The sequence below is a fragment of the Mirounga leonina genome, unplaced genomic scaffold (genome assembly GCF_011800145.1).
Source record: "Mirounga leonina isolate KUSES-001 unplaced genomic scaffold, KU_Mleo_1.0 Mir_101595, whole genome shotgun sequence".
Taxonomy (NCBI): domain Eukaryota; kingdom Metazoa; phylum Chordata; class Mammalia; order Carnivora; family Phocidae; genus Mirounga; species Mirounga leonina.
The window spans coordinates 3,250,608-3,266,851 of NW_023270158.1; the positions used below are offsets into that span (position 1 = coordinate 3,250,608).

Sequence of the window (16,244 nt, forward strand, 5' to 3'; positions counted from 1 at the left end):
TATTGAGTTTCTTCCCTCCTTGCAGGGCTCTTGGCCTCTTCTTGGAGGATGTGGACCAATCACGTCGCATTGTTTGCCCCCTAAAAAGACCATACTAATTGAAGATTTTTGTATGCTAAAGAGAGAAGTTGCCAATCATTCATTAGTCAGTTAACAAATTACCAGTGCTCCGGTGGGTTTGGGATGTGTGTATAAAGCAGGGAAGGAGTCAGAAAAGTAACATCTCTTTCCTGGTTACCACTGTCAAGAGAAATGGCTGTCTAATTGTGGACAGAAGACAGAGGTCTGGCTTGACAATTAGTGCTGTAGGATTTCTAGGGAAAGGGCCTCATGGTGGACCTAAGGGATGAGAAGAAGCTTCCTGGAACAGCCACATTTCCAACATTTCTTGTCATGGCTGGCTGGATAGCAAGCATCTCCACAAGAACACCAGGAGAGGTTAAAATCTCCTTTTAAAAACCTGGGAGGTGCTTTAACTTCCAAATTCCACTGGGAGGGTTATGTGAGGATTGGAGGGTGGGGATGCTTCGCACTCTCGCTTTCTCTGGAACACACACAAAGCCACCCACAGAGTTAGTGAGTTGCACCATAAAATATGGCATGGCCATAAATGAAATTACAAAGGAATCGCTTCCAAAGGCTTCACCTTGAAACCTTAACTTCTACATTGTGAGCATACCATTTATTACCACTGCTGCTGGGAAAGGGAGCTGTTAGTGTAATGCAGAGAAGAGAGGACAGGCAGTGTAAGGAGCAGAAAATGATAAGATTTATTGTGGGAATAAAACCCAGGGCAAATCGCCTCTTGTTAAATGTGTGTGTTGGCCCCAATGTCAAAGCAGTTGACTCCAGGCAAACACAGTGGTCTTGCTGGAAAATTTTCTCAACAACTCTGTGTCTCTGTTTCTCTTTGTAGAATGGCGTGTTGAGTGAGGATTGGTGAGTGGGCAGATACTTGATTCTCTTTTAGGTGCCTTGGTCCAACTGCCCCTTTACTTGTTTGCTCGTGACTTCTTCACCCAGGTAACCTCCAAAATGGTTGCGGTGCTCATGACTACCTCACAGCTGTTCCCCAGCCCTCACCTGCTGATGACTCTACGACAGCCACCCAAAGCATGCTTGTAATCAATATTGAACAGAGCTCTCTTGAGGGCCTCTTATGGGCCAGGTCCTGGGCTGGGGACGCAGTAATGAACAAGAGAGACCTGGTCCTTTCCCTCAGGAGAGTTACCTGAGCTTGACCTCAGGGTCTTCTTACATCTAGGAGGTTGAGCAACCAGTCAAGTTGATCTTGGAGCTCAACAGCTTGAGGCCCCATAAGAATGCCTTCCCTCCTCCTATTTTGGGGAATATTTAAAGCTCAGAGTTCTAGCTTACCCAGAGATCCTAGCGTTCTCTTCTGGCTTCCTGTCAACCACCACCACTACCCAGAAGCTGTCTAACGTGGGGCAAATGACCCAAACTAACTAGACCAGCACTGTCCATTAGAATTTTCCACAATGATAGAAATGCTCTGAATTCGTGCTGTCCGATATGGTAAGCACTAGCTACAAGTGGCTACTGAGCACTTAAAATGTAGCCAGTCAGGATATGCTGCAAGTGGAAAATATCAAAGCCATAGTACAAAAAAACGCAGAATATCGCAGTGACAATTTTTATGTTGATTCCATGTTAAAAATACAACAGTTGGAACAAAGAGTAAAAAAATACAATAGTTTGAACATGTTGGATTAAACAAAATATGCTGTTAAAATCAATTTCACCTGTTTCATTTTACTTTTCTATTGTGCTCCTAAAATTTTTTAAATTACATATGTGGCTTGCTTGCATTATATTTTTATTAGACAGTGCTATTCTTTTTTTTTTTTTAATTTGAGAGAGAGAATGAGAGAGAGAGAGAGCATGAGAGGGGGGAGGGTCAGAGGGGGAAGCAGACTCCCTGCCGAGCAGGGAGCCCGATGCGGGACTCGATCCCGGGACTCCAGGATCATGACCTGAGCCGAAGGCAGTCGCTTAACCAACTGAGCCCCCCAGGCGCCCCTAGACAGTGCTATTCTAAACCTTGGCTTTCTTATCTGGAAAATGAGGGGGATAGGCCAAAGATCGGTAAGGTGCACTCATCTTGAAGACTCTATGATTCCCCCCTGACGCCTGATGCACTATGAACTGACTACCCAGCAACGTGAACCATGGTCAAGGTTAATGTAGCAGGCTCAATCAGCTCTGCACTCACATCCCCTCAGCACTTATTATTCTAGTACACCTGAGGGCATGCCGGCTCTTCTCCTTAGGGTTCCCTATCAACCCGCAGGAGGGGAGGCCAGCAATGCCTCTAGGAGCAGCCCGCACCCAGTCATGGATGGGAGTTGGAAGGTAAACACCTCGATTTCCAAGCCCCTCCCCCCAGGTGGCACACTCTAGGCCAAGTTCTACACAGTTTCCCAGAGGTCCCCAGCAGGATTGAGCCTCAGCACCCACAATGGTACCCTGCTCACTAATATTCCCTTCATTGGCTTCCTTCCCTTCCCTGTCTCACTTCCCTATTCCCCTACAATGCTTTCTGGAATCACTTCCTAAGTAAACGACTATACTTCTATCCTTTTCTTAGAGTCTGCATCTGCATAGATGCAACCTAAAATAGTCAGTTCCTAGCCCAATAAGGTAATGATGTTTAAGGGCACCTTCCCAGGAGCCTTTCAGTGGCTTTTCCTGTTTTATCAGCTCGTCAGAATCTCTGGCACATTACCAACAAGTACATGCTTAATGTCATTCTTGAGTCTGTCCCTTTCCACAGGACTGCAGACATGACTACGGGCACTCTCTCCTTGCCCTCCCAAACACGCTCCTCACATGAATGGGCACTTTGAGCTACGTTGCGCCTGCATTAATGATTTCTATTTTAATGCTAGTTTCCAACCTCAGTTTTCATCAGACTGAGCTCCTGGTTTCATTTTCTCCTAATTGCAATAAGATGCCCCAAGACCTCTTAGGCATGATGGGTCCCGGGTGGGTGTAAACTGTTTGCTGCTGTTGAAAACACTCTGGGAGGGAACCTTCTGGGATCTGACAGGAAGTTGTTCCAGATGTCAGAAATCCAACGCCAAAAAATAAAAATAAGCTCCAGTTACTAAACTGATCAGGGTCTGGCATTTCGGAAATAAGAGAGCCTCTCGGATGAGCAAAATCTGAGCTCTCTGGAAATGGTCCAGAGATACAGCAAATATATGGCTGAGGAATGTTCTGGAAGTTAGAAGATGGATTGTGGCCATTTAAGGAATCATTTTCTCATGTCACATCAAGAATTAGAGTCCTAGGGGCGCCTGGGTGGCTCAGTCGTTAAGCGTCTGCCTTCAGCTCAGGTCATGATCCCAGGGTCCTGGGATCAAGCCCCGCATCGGGCTCCCTGCTCAGCGGGAAGCCTGCTTCTCCCTCTCCCACTCCCCCTGCTTGTGTTCCCTCTCTCTCTGTCAAATAAATATATAAAATCTTTAAAAAAAAAAAAAAAAGAATTAGAGTCCTAGAAGAACAGGAAAGGATCTTAGAAATTCTCTTATCCACCGTATACCCTCTAATTGTATGAGTGAGGAGCACTGAGGCACAGAGAAATGAAATGATGGGTCTATAGACACATTGATAGTGAACTCAATCTAGAAACAAGTTCATTGCTTTTCCCACAACCCCGGAGCACCACCCCTGGTCTTTGTACAGAAGAGCCAGTGATTCCAGACCAACAACCATTGCTCCCACCCCCATCACCAGGGAGACCTGGAGGGTCAGGACAACCAGGAGAAAGACCAGAATCTTCAGAGCTGTCTCCTGGCTGCACAAGACGATGAGAAGCACAGTTGGTAGCTCCCCGAAAGAGATTACCCAGGGTCTAGTTAGAGGGCTGGTGTGTGAAATGCACTACATTACAAATTAATCCAGCCTGCTGAAGCATCATGAGAACCGGAAGAATATTTTTTGGTATACCTCACGCCCTCAGGCTCTGTGCTAGGCCCCCAGGGATCTGAATCACTTGGGCACTGCTCTGAAGCTGTTTATAACTGAAATAGTGAAGACTAGGCAGACAGTGAACCAATTCAAAATATAGAAACATAATTACCAAGTTTCTTTCACCAGATATTTGGTTGAAGTCTGCCATGTGATTTACAACCCCCTCCCATTCCTGGAATTCTCCAATAATTCCATGAATACGAGTTGTATCTTATCCCAATGCTCATTAAATCCTTTAGGGATAGAGATAATATTTTTATTCATTCACTCACTCATTCATTCATGCACTCAGGCATTTATTCAACAAATTTATTGAGTGCCTTCTAGAAGTCACTAGGGATGGGAGGGAGTGCTAGGGGAAGTAGAGGGCAGAATAAAAGATGTCTCAAACCCTTTAGTGCCTTCCCATATTACTCAGACTCTAAGCCCAAGTCCTCAGAACCATCTGTAAAAATCTCTCCTGATCCCCCATTCCTTTACTATACCTCTGGTATCTTGATATTCATAGTCTGGTTGGAGGTAGAGAAGGCTGTTATGTGAAGTTAGAAGGGATGACTAGTTTCATTCATTTAATGTATTTAATTCATTTATTCACGCATCCACTTATTCGACATTTAGTATGACCTCCATGTCAGGGCCTGTGCTGAATGCTGGGTTATTGGTGGTAAATGATGTTTCAGGTCTCATGAACCTTATAGTCTGTAGAGAGGAGCTCTAGCGAGAAAACAGATTGGCAAATGTCTAAACAATCATATATTTTGATAAGCTCTCTGAAGAAAAAACAGGATGCAGGGAAAAGAATAATGGGAGAAAACTAATTTATACTGAGGGCCAGAGAAGGCATCTCTGGTGGAAGTTATCTTTATTTTTTTTAAATTTTATTTTATTATGTTATGTTATTCACCATACAATACATCACCAGTTTTTGATGCAGTGGGAAGTTAGCTTTAGATTGAGGCCCTAAAGAGGAAGATTAGTCAGGCAGGGGTAGAGGTGAGAAAGGAGATTTTTCAGGCAGAGGGAAAAGATTGCCAGAGCGGTTCTGAAGTTGGCACACCCAGAGTGCTCTACTCCACGGGTAAGCTTCGGACACTCTCTGCACGGGGCATGCTTGTGGACCACTCTGCCCTTGGGCAACCAACCAGTGAAGGCAGGTATGTGGAAGGGGGTGGGGTAGAATATAATGAAGGTCTCTCAAGGTACAACCACCTCAACACATAAGAGTTCTGGGAGGAGGGTTATAGAGAATGATCCCGTGAAGCTGACACCCCTACACATACACACACACACACACACACACACACACACACCCTCACCCTCACCCTCCTACTGGGACACACTTTGTTGGCCAGAATTAAGTAGGGTCCACTCCTGTTTCTCCCAGGGACAAAACATGCAAAACAGGAAAATTTCTCTTTGCTTTCTTCCTCGGCTTCCCTAGGACTTCATGCCACAAAAGACATCCTGAACCTAAAATCAGAAGGCTCTTCCACTTGTTACTTGAACTTGAACTACTCGATGCTTTTGTCTGTAATATGAAGATACTGTGTTTGTCCTATCTCCTCACAACTTTTATGCAAAGGTTTAAAAAATTAGCATTATAAAATGTGTATTTTTTAACTTGAGACTTTATTTTTAGAGCACTTAGAGGTTCACAGCAAAATTGAATATAAAGGTACAGAGATTTCCCATACAGCCCCTGGCCTCCACCGCCCCCCGCACAGTCTCCCCAAATACCAACATCCTCCACTGGAGCGACTATTCTGATAACTACTTAGCCTATTTTTACTTTTCTTCCTGAGTGTAAAACTACTTGTACCAGAGTAGACGAATTAAATTGCAGCCCCTTTGTACAAGGCAGAGCACTAGTTGTACATGGAACGAGGACCTGAAGCTGAAAATTATTTCAATTTTGCAGTTTTCCTTTTGAATGTTTGCTCTCCAAATCTGGCCAGCATCACAGCCTTCTATTCGAGGAGTTAACTTCAGTTGTTGCTTCCTTAGTAGTCAACCCTCCTCCCCATTATAACATTTTTCTTCTATTTGAAAAGCTGTTGTGAAAGTGCTAGTCTCTGAAAGGGATTAAGTGGGTTAATTTGCATTAAAAAGCCCCTTTATTTAGCGGGTATTTAAAATCTCTAAATACCACCACCACTCTCCACCCCTCCCCCCAGATGGTGACTGGGAAGGTGGGGGGCGGGGGGGGGGCACGGACTCCAGCTATAAGAGGTCTGAGACTAAACCCAGCCCAGCCCATTCCACCCCCCCCTGCCCTGCCCCGCTCCGGCCGCCCCCCCCCCACCCCCGGCAGATTTGGAAATCTTGTCTTTCGTATCAGGTTGCACATGAAATCTTTGTCAAATCTTTTTTTGTACACACTCATAAATAATACTACCCAGAGTATCACTAATAGTCGCAAGACACAGTGGGTGAATTTCAACGACTGAACTGCCGTGGAGAAAATGAATGGACTGTTAATAGGATCGCTCTCAAATAATAGCTAAATTATTAAACTCTAGTGTGTGTGGGTGGGTGCCACTTCCTTAGTGTGGCAAACTAGATTTGGAGGTGCCAGGGCGAACGTCTCAGGAGTATTACATTGCATAGCTCTTTGGAGGGATGTTAAGCCCTTCTCTAGCCTTCTGGCTTTTAGCAGAGCTCATGTTGATTTCTACTTTTTGTTGGCTTTTATTGGTAGAGGGTGTAGCAAAGAGTATTGGTTTTCTCCCACATCCCCTTGGTATCCACCTCTGTGCCAAAGGCTCTTTGCTGCAAACACCTGCAGAGCTCAGCCAGCGCCGGTGGGAATTTTTCTAGCCCTAGGAGCATCTGGGCCCGCCCTCAGGGCAAGCCCGAAGTGCTGGAGGGCTAATCCCCCCACAGCCATCCTCCTCTAATGAAGGCTGCCAGTCGGGGGCTGAATACCCAGCTGCCTCTCCCCTCCATTGGAGCAACTCTGGGGTGGGGTAACCCTCGGGTCTGCGGCAACCATGGGCTCTGGGAGTTCCCCAGCAGAACTGAGCTCTGGTGACCCCCCAGGGGTCCATAACGTCCCCTTCACTGGCTGCCTCCCCTTCCAGTCCCACTTCCCCCACTGCTGTTCCCTGGAATCACCAGCCGAAGAAATGACGAGTTCTCAAAAATCCTTCTCTTAGGTTCTGCTTCTAGGGTAACCCACAGCAAAACAGAAAGTGAATGTAAAGATTTTTTTTCCTACCAATTATCATGAAGCAAAGGCACCACTTTATCATTCCCTTCCACAGAGCAGCTTTGCCGAGTCCCCTGCTCTTACCGGATGGCAGCACGTTGCAGTGGAAACGCCATGAACCTGGGTTCCGATCCCGCCTTTGCCATTGACCGGCTGACTGACTTGTGTGACCTTGCTCAAGTTATCTTGCCTCAGTGAACCTCAGTTTCCCCACTTATAAAAGAGGGATAATGATATCGCCCTCCAGAACCGTTAAGAGAATTAACTCGGCGCCTGGCACGCAGCAGCTGACCAGTGAATGTCAGTTCTTTGACTTCCTGTAGGTCGTTCCCAGTCTACCAGTACAACGAAATGTTCCTGTCCTTGTAGCTTTTGTCACGGGACAATAAAATAAACAGATACCCAGAGCGAGAATATATCAAGATTCGAGAGCTTTCTCTGATTACGAAGCAATGGTAAAGATAACTGTGAGGGAAACCTTATCTGGTTACAATTTTTTTCCAGTCCCCTTTTTAGCTATTTATTTAAAAAAAAATCTGACATTACAGATTAAACTGGATTGTATTAACATGCTACTCTTGCATTCTACTATGGCAAACAAACAAAAATATTCATGTGCAAAAAAACCCCCAAATAAAACAAAACCCAGAGAAGCATATAAAACTAAATATGGAACTGAGCTCTAACAGCTGAATGGAGAGAGGATTTGAAACAATTTAAAAATCACAAGTTTATGGTGAAGTGTAAAGAAACTGAAAATTTACGGACTATTTAAAAACCGAAATTGCTGACTGTTCAGAAACGACCCAGATGGATCAAGAGGGGTGAGCAGCCAAAAGAGCTCATAGATGAATCTGCATTGTGTCAGTCCCTTGCCACGCTATGCATCTCCGAGGGGAGCCTGGCACTTAGGTGCTGAACCGGGCTAGTGCTGGCAGCAGGCCCAGTGGTGGTAGGCTGCCCGTTGGTAGGTCCTTTCACAAAATTCACTTGCAATTTTGATCTCTACCCAAGACATCTGGCGCATCTTACCGATTTTGGCACCCTGACACCTCATCCTGCGGCCAATTAAAATGCTTGGAATGGTGAGTTCATGAGTCGTCTCAGTAGATGCATCCAAACCTGCCCCACAGCCTTTGACCTCGGGAGAGTGGATTCAGTGTCACTGAATGCAGGGTGGCCAAGCATCAGAGGAAAATGAGACTGTTGCTTTGCCAACGGGAGCAGCTTCAGCTTGGCCCATGTGGGATGGGCCACAAGGAAGGGCACGCCATCCTTGAATGGTATAGGGCTCTGGAGGGAGTCCCTCCAGCCCAGGGTCGAGGCACATGGATGGGCACCTGTGAGAAGAGCTCCCACAATGCAAGGATGAGCGGAGAGTTGGCTGACCTCCAGGGTTGGGGTGACTCCACCGTGACCAGACGGCTCTGTCTGACACACTCCGTGCTGGATTGCCAAATGCCAGCAATTGTCACGGCCTGCTCAGTTGAGTCGGGAAGCATACTGCCAGCCACCGGGACCTGGGCCCCTGCGCTCTCTCCTAGTGTTTCCTTGACCTTGAAACTACCTTTCCCAGGGAGAGAGCCACCCTGATGATCCTGCCAACTTCCTTTACACGTGTGAGGAGCTAGATGGTGAATGTGACCTTTAATCCATTTTCAGTCCTAGCCTCTGGCTACCCGCAGGGCCCCTGTCGCCTTCCCGCCGATCCCTAGTGTTCCTCCCCTGGCCTTCTGCCCTTTCCCCTTTCCACCCACTCCCCTTTTCTCTTTGGGCCTGCAGTTTGAGGCTTTCAGCAGGACCAGTGACTAAAGAAAGGGCTTGACCATTCAAAGTCCAGCTCCCCAGAACTCTGCTGGACATGGAGACAGGTGTGATTAAAGGAGACACACCATGCGCTAAGCATGAAAGGAAAACAAGTGATACAGCTGATGATATTTACATGAAGAGATTTTGTTCAACAAAAGACCCCACTAAGGAGGAGCAAGAGAAGATACTAGCAACTCCTATACCCAACAAAGGACTTTTATCCAGAATAGACTAAAAAAACTCCTACAAATTGAGAAAGAAATAGAAACTCAGTAGAGAAATGAGCAAAAGGCTTGGACATAAGCTGCCCAAAAGAGGATATCCAAATGATCAATAAACATAATAAAATGTGCTCATTACTAATCAGAGAAATGCAAATTAAAATCTCCACTATACATCGAATAGATTGCCAAAAATTAAAACATCTGACATTACCAAGTATGATCTAGGATGTAGAGCAACTGGAACTCTCATATGCCGTTGGGAGGAGTCTCAATTGGTGCCCTCAGTTTGGGAAAGAGTTTGACATTATCTGTTGATGTTGAAGATACTTCTCCCCTATGCCCCTCCAATACATACTGTATAATTCCATTTATGTAGCTTTCAAAAACAGACAAAACAAGTGTATAATTTAGGTATGCATACGTAGGTGGCAAAGCAATAAAACACTGCAAGGAAGTCATTCCCATAAACTCAGGGAAATGAAGAGAGGAATTTGTAATGGGCCAGGAGGACAGAGGAGTCTAGTGGAGAGGTTGGCTATGTTCTTTCTATTTCTTGACCTGGCTGGTAGTTACAGGAGTGTTTGGTCTACAATAATTCATTATGTTACATGTTTGCACTTCATGTACCTTTCCATTTGTGTGTTGTATTTCATTTTAAGAAAGCTTAAGAAAAAGCTTTCTCCAAGTATGCTCTGAGAAACATTGGTTAATGGGATTTTAATATGTTACTTACAGAAAGGATTCGATGGTCAAACACATTGCAACACTGGCATAAATAAGGATGAACAGGTCTTTAATATGCCAGGGTACATTGTGACATTCCAAGAGGAAGCAAGAGTATGCACTGATTTATGTGACCACGGAGCCCTTTTCCTAAGGGACATTTTACAGAGCATATACTTAGAGAAAGTGATGGAAAAAAACACCCAGCAAGTCCCAGTTTTACGAGCCTGTTGATCTGGTCCAGCCAAGGGCTTCACGAGCTTTATGCAAAGCCTAAAATGCAAAGTAGCAAGCAAATTAAGTTTTAAGTTGTGCTGCCCTGGAGGCCCTCACTATTCTTTTTTTTTTTTTTTTTTTAAAGATTTTATTTATTTATTCATGAGAGAGAGAGAGAGAGAGAGAGAGAGAAGCAGGCTCCCAAGGAGCAGGGAGCCCGATGCGGGACTCGATTCCAGGACCCTGGGATCATGACCTGAGCTGAAGGCAGACGCTTAACCATCTGAGCCACCCAGGCGCCCTAGCCCTCACTATTCTTAAAATTTTCATAATTTCAGGTGTTTACTCAATTGATTCCGAATAATGAGTCGTGAGGTGTCAGCCCGCACCCATACGCATGCTTTCTGCCGCGTTTGTTCCAGTTTTCTTAGTTGTTACATTGATCATTGTTTGTGCATGGATGGAGCAACCCATACTTGCCTACTTCTTGTTTTAGGCCTCTCTCAATTTATAAGCAAAGTCATTCTGATGGGACCCCACATCTGCCCTAACGCTGGTGCTGTAATTCTGCTCTCACTGGGGCACGAGGTCAGTTAGCTTTCATTGTATAACTACCCCCAAAAGTGGCTTAAAATGACAACCACAATTCTGTGCTCTGGAAATTTGGGCCGGGCTCACATGGAGGAGTCTTCTGCTGGTCTTAACTGGGTGTCACTCATGTGTCCACAGGCCACTGCTGGGCCAGCTAGGACATTGGCCGGCAGTTAGGATATTGGAGGCAGCCATTTTAGTTCCAGACATGGATTTCTCTCATCATCCATCACGCAGCCCTGAATGGGCTTGTTCACGTGGCAGCTCTAATGAGAGTCCCAAGAATAGCAAGAGGGGCGCCTGGGTGGCTCAGTCACTTAAGCGTCAGACTCTTGATTTCAGCTCAGGTCATGATCTCGGTCCTGGGGTCAAGCCCCGTGTTCAGCTCCCCACTCAACAGGGAGCTGAGCTCTCTCTCTCTCAAATAAATAAATAAACCTTTAAACAAAACAAAACAAGAATAGCAAGAGAGGGATAGCCCCAGTGTGCAAGTGCTTGTCAAATCTTTGCTTGTATCACATTTGTTATTATCCTATTGGTCAAACAGATCACATGGCCAAATCTAGGGTCAGTGTAGATGGCGACTACACAAGGGTATGGATATAGGGAGACTGACTGAACAAATCGCAGCCATTTCTGAATCTGCCAAAGGTATTTCTGGCATGATAGCTGTTCATTATCAAAACTATCTCTAAAACTTCGCTGATCTATGGCACCTCTGGTACCAGTCAGATTCACTGCTGAATTATATTTTTATTTATTTATTTATTTATTTATTTATTTATTTATTTATTTATTTATTTATTTTTAAAGATTTTATTTATTTATTTGAGAGAGAGAGAATGAGAGACAGCACGAGAGGGAAGAGGGCAGAGGGAGAAGCAGACCCCCTGCTGAGCAGGGAGCCCGATGTGGGACTCGATCCCGGGACTCCAGGATCATGACCTGAGCCGAAGGCAGTCGCTTAACCAACTGAGCCACCCAGGCGCCCCCTGAATTATATTTTTAAAAACAAACCTGTTCATCAGTCTTTTCAAGGAATGATCCAAATACGGAAGGCTGATTGATTAAAATAGAGATCTATTACATTTTCAAAGATATGATGAAATGTAAATAGTTTCCCCTAGGGAAAGTGTGCAAGATGATTATTCAAGGAGAAATTTAATTATAACCTAAAAAAAAAAAACCACCAGGAATTCTAGCAGATATGGATTATCATTAGATTGTATTTGTTACAGAAATACAAAAACTATGACCTTTCCTTTAATTCCATTTGTTTTTATTTAACAAAATCTGTTCCTTGGTTTTTTTTAACATGACTCTGTCATGGTTACAGTTTAACTGTTGCAGACTTCCAATTATTATCCAAGACTGGACATATTAACTCTGTCTGTTGGAAGAGCAAAAGCCTGTCATGTTGGGTAATAATGGCTGTGGGAGGCAGTCCTGAAAAGGCAGAACAGTCCCTGCTTTCTGTTGTTTTCAGGCATGGACAGTCTATGGCTATGACCATGCTAAGTTGGAAAGGGTCTCACATCTTCAAGTCCTAACAGTATTTGGGGGCAATTTCTCTCAGCAGATGGCAAGGATCATCAGGTGACTCCAGATGGGAATACCAATCTTGATTCCATTTGACCACTTAAGGCCACCATCTTGTGCTAATTTTATACTATCAAGGCCACAAGAAAGGATTGTCAGTAAGAATTTTAGGCTCTCAGTTTTGTCATCCAGAGTTAAGATGTCCTACATTTTGCTTTGGATGACATTGAAGTCTACAGATTATATGGAATTTGATCAAATCATAGTTTTTTCTAAACTTTTTAAGTTGAGATGATGATGATGATGATGATGATGATGATAATGATGATAGAGAGTAGCAGCTCTGGCCAAGTTCTTGACAATAATCATATCACTTAATCCTTACGGCCACCCTCTTATCTCTGTTTGACATGGGAAAAAACCAGAGGCACCAAGAAATTAACTTGCCTAAGGACCAGTGACTTGTAAATGATGGCATCACGATTTGAACCCAGGTCTGATTCTCAAGTTCTGCTCTTAAGTACTCAGCCACACTACCCCGTGTTGAGAACTTGCTGGATATGTCTGAGCATCATCATCATCGCCATCATCATGTAAACTTTTGCTGAGCGCTCACTGTTTGTAGTGTGGGCAGAACTGTGTTGGAAGTGTGGCATAAAAATGCCTCTTGCACAATAGAACATGGGATAAACAACCTTATAAATAGCTCTCTCTAGTTGGCAGCCTTGGTGGAGAGGGAAAGCATAAATTAAAAGAACTTTGTCAATTGACAAACCTGCTTTTAGTTAGAAGTTTAACACCCTCCATCGCCCTCAGCAGATCTCTGTAAGTGTTGATAACCAGCAGCAAAATGGAACAATTTGATTTCCAGCACATCTTCTCTACCATATCCACCCCAAAACCAATGTATTTGATGAAGTCATATGAAGTTAGGGAACCCAAGAGAGACCAGAGAGCATCCTGGATATCTCACAGCTGTAACTTTCAGATACCAAATCCTTGAGAAATGACCTTTTACATTTATGTATAATTTTGTCTCTGTCTTAGGTCAGTTAAAGGCACAGACTCGGGAAACAGACTGCTTGGGATCAAACCCAGAGCTGCCATTTTACTAGCTGTGTGACCTTGGACAAGTCATTAGACCTTTCTCAGCCTTCATTTCCTCAACTGGAAAAAGGGAATGATGACAGTATTCTTTGCAATTGAATTATTGTGGAGATTAAGATAATATCTGTAAAAACACAGTGTCTAGTACATAGTAAGTGCTATTTAGTTGTTAGTTATTAATATTATTATTCTGCCAAACAGCTTAAATCTGGTAGAGGTTTTCATTTTTTTTAATTAAAAATTTTTTAAGTAATTTAAGAAATTTAAATTAAGAAAATTTTTAATAGAAAAAGCAATTTTTTTCTGATTTAAAAAGTAATGCATGTTCATCTGAAACTAATGATGTACTATGTTGGCTAATTGAATTTAAATTAAAAAAAAGTAACACATGTTCTTTGTGAATGTTTAGAAAATGCAGAGTTATACAAAATTGCTTTTAAACTTTTAAGCATCCAAAATTTACTGGCCTGAGATAACATATTGAACAATCCAGAACTTAGTGGCTGGAAGCAATGATCATGACTTCATTCTGTGTTTGGCAGGTTAGGTTCAGTGTATCTCTGCAGTCTTCTGGATGCTTGGCTGAGGCTGGGTGGCTGAGCATGGCCTTTTTCACAGCTAGCGGTTGGCAGGGTATTGACCAGGACACCTCAGTTTTCCTCCACATGACTTTTCCAGCAGGCTGTTCACTTGCTGGAGAACAGGCTCTTCATCTCTTCATATGGTGGTCTCAGGGTTCCAAGTGCAGCAACAAGAGGCAAAGCACCAAAGCCCAAGCATTTTTCTTGCCTCTGCTGGTACCACATCTGCAGATGTCCCATCGGCCAAACCCGTTACATGGCTAAGCATAGATTTAAGTGGTCAAGAGACAGATTTCACCTTTTGATCTGAGGACAGCCAAAGTCACAGTGCAAGGGTACAGAGATAGAGATAGGAATAATTTGTGCTGATTTTTTGCAATTCAGCTCAGATAAATACTGTTAAAAATTATGTCTATATAGGGGCGCCTGGGTGACTCAGTCGGTTGAGCGTCCGGCTCTTGATTTTGGCTCAGGTCATGATCTCAGAGTTGTGGGATGGAGCCCCACATGGGCTCCGCGCTCAGTGGGGAGTCTGCTTGGGATTATCTCTCTCTCCCTCTCCCTCAGCCCCACCCCCCACCCCCCCACACGCACTCTCTCTCAAATAAATAAATCTTTTAAAAAATTACATGTATATAAAAAATACATATGTGTATTGTGTATGTATGTATACATATACATATACATATATATTTTTTACATGAAAAAATATACAACCAAAGTGATCATATTTTTTTATGATTTCTATATATTTTTTTAAGTGATGATATTAAACATGGTGATTTGTACCTCGTGTTTTTTTCCCCTTAATTACATCCTGGGGCATTTTAATGTCCTCATTTTAAGATGTGCATAATATTACATTGTATGGATTTACCATGACAAATTTAAACAAAGTGTCTCATAGGACTTACAGGGTGTTTCCAATTTTGCAATAAACTTCTGAATATGTAGACTTTTATGCATTTTTCTAATTAGTTCCTTGGTGTACATGTTTCAAACTCTGACATATTGCAAGAATACTCTACAGAAAGATTCTATCCAGAGATGATACTCAAAATACTCAGCAACAGAATGGATACTGACCTCAGCATAGAGCAGGGTCCCCAAGGTAACCCTTTCCTTGCTGGATTCAGAGGTCCAGGTGACAGGAGAGAGGGCCAGAAGCCAAGGCAGTGAGTGGTTCTCAAAGGTGGTGGTGGTGGGATATCTTATTTCCCTGTACAAGGGTACTAAATCTCAGCCACGGAGAAATGTGTGCAATCTGTTTTCCATCACCCTCCCCAACCGGAGGTGGTATCTATTTTTTTAATCTTTGCCAATCTTATCCATGATAACAATAAAAATAATATCATCTTTTATTTTGTATTTTTCTAACCATAAGTGAGGGCACTTTTTTATGTTTCACCACCACGTGTATTGGGTTGTTATTGTTGCTTTTGATGAATTGCCCATTTATGTCCTCTGCCCATTTTGGGGAGGCATTATTCTTTTCATTAAAAAGCTAGTATTGGGCGCCTGGGTGGCTCAGTTGGTTAAGCGACTGCCTTCGGCTCAGGTCATGATCCTGGAGTCCCTGGATCGAGTCCCGCATCGGGCTCCCTGCTCGGCAGGGAGTCTGCTTCTCCCTCAGACCCTCCCCCCTCTCATGTGCTCTCTGTCTCATTCTCTCTCTCTCAAATAAAAAAAATAAAAAAAATAAAATAAAAAAAGCTAGTATTTATTGATACCTTACAGTGTGTCACTACACTAAGCCCTTAACAGGCATTACCTGTTTTAATATTCACCATGACCATGTAGAGTTATTATGATTCCCATTTTAGAAATGTGAAAATAGAGGCAGAGATTCAGTAATGTGCCCACCAGGATCTTGTTTGTAAGTGCTGGGGCCAACAATCAAATCCAGACAGCCAGATCCTGTGACTGAGGTTCTTAATCATTCTGACCTATTCTCTTGTTACTGCAGTATTTACTTATAAGAGCTTTTTACATATGGATATTCATTGTTTTAATACATCTTATACATTTTTCCTACTTTATCCTACTTTTAACTTTCCTTATGGCATTGCTTGCTGTATAGGGGTTTAAAAATCTTACAGATGCACTTTTCTGTATGAATTTTTTTTCAGTTTGAGGTTTAATTGACAAATAAAATTGTCATGTATCTAAAGTGCACACCATGATGATTTGATACCTATGTGCATTGTGGAAAGGTTCACCCCATCGAGTAAATTAACACACTCATCACCC

General features: G+C 43.4%; 1 pseudogene; it reads right to left on the reverse strand.

The window, feature by feature from the left end:
• Positions 1 to 8,068: 8,068 nt before the first annotated feature.
• On the reverse strand, positions 8,069 to 15,790 carry LOC118002652 (annotated as a pseudogene).
• Positions 15,791 to 16,244: the final 454 nt, after the last annotated feature.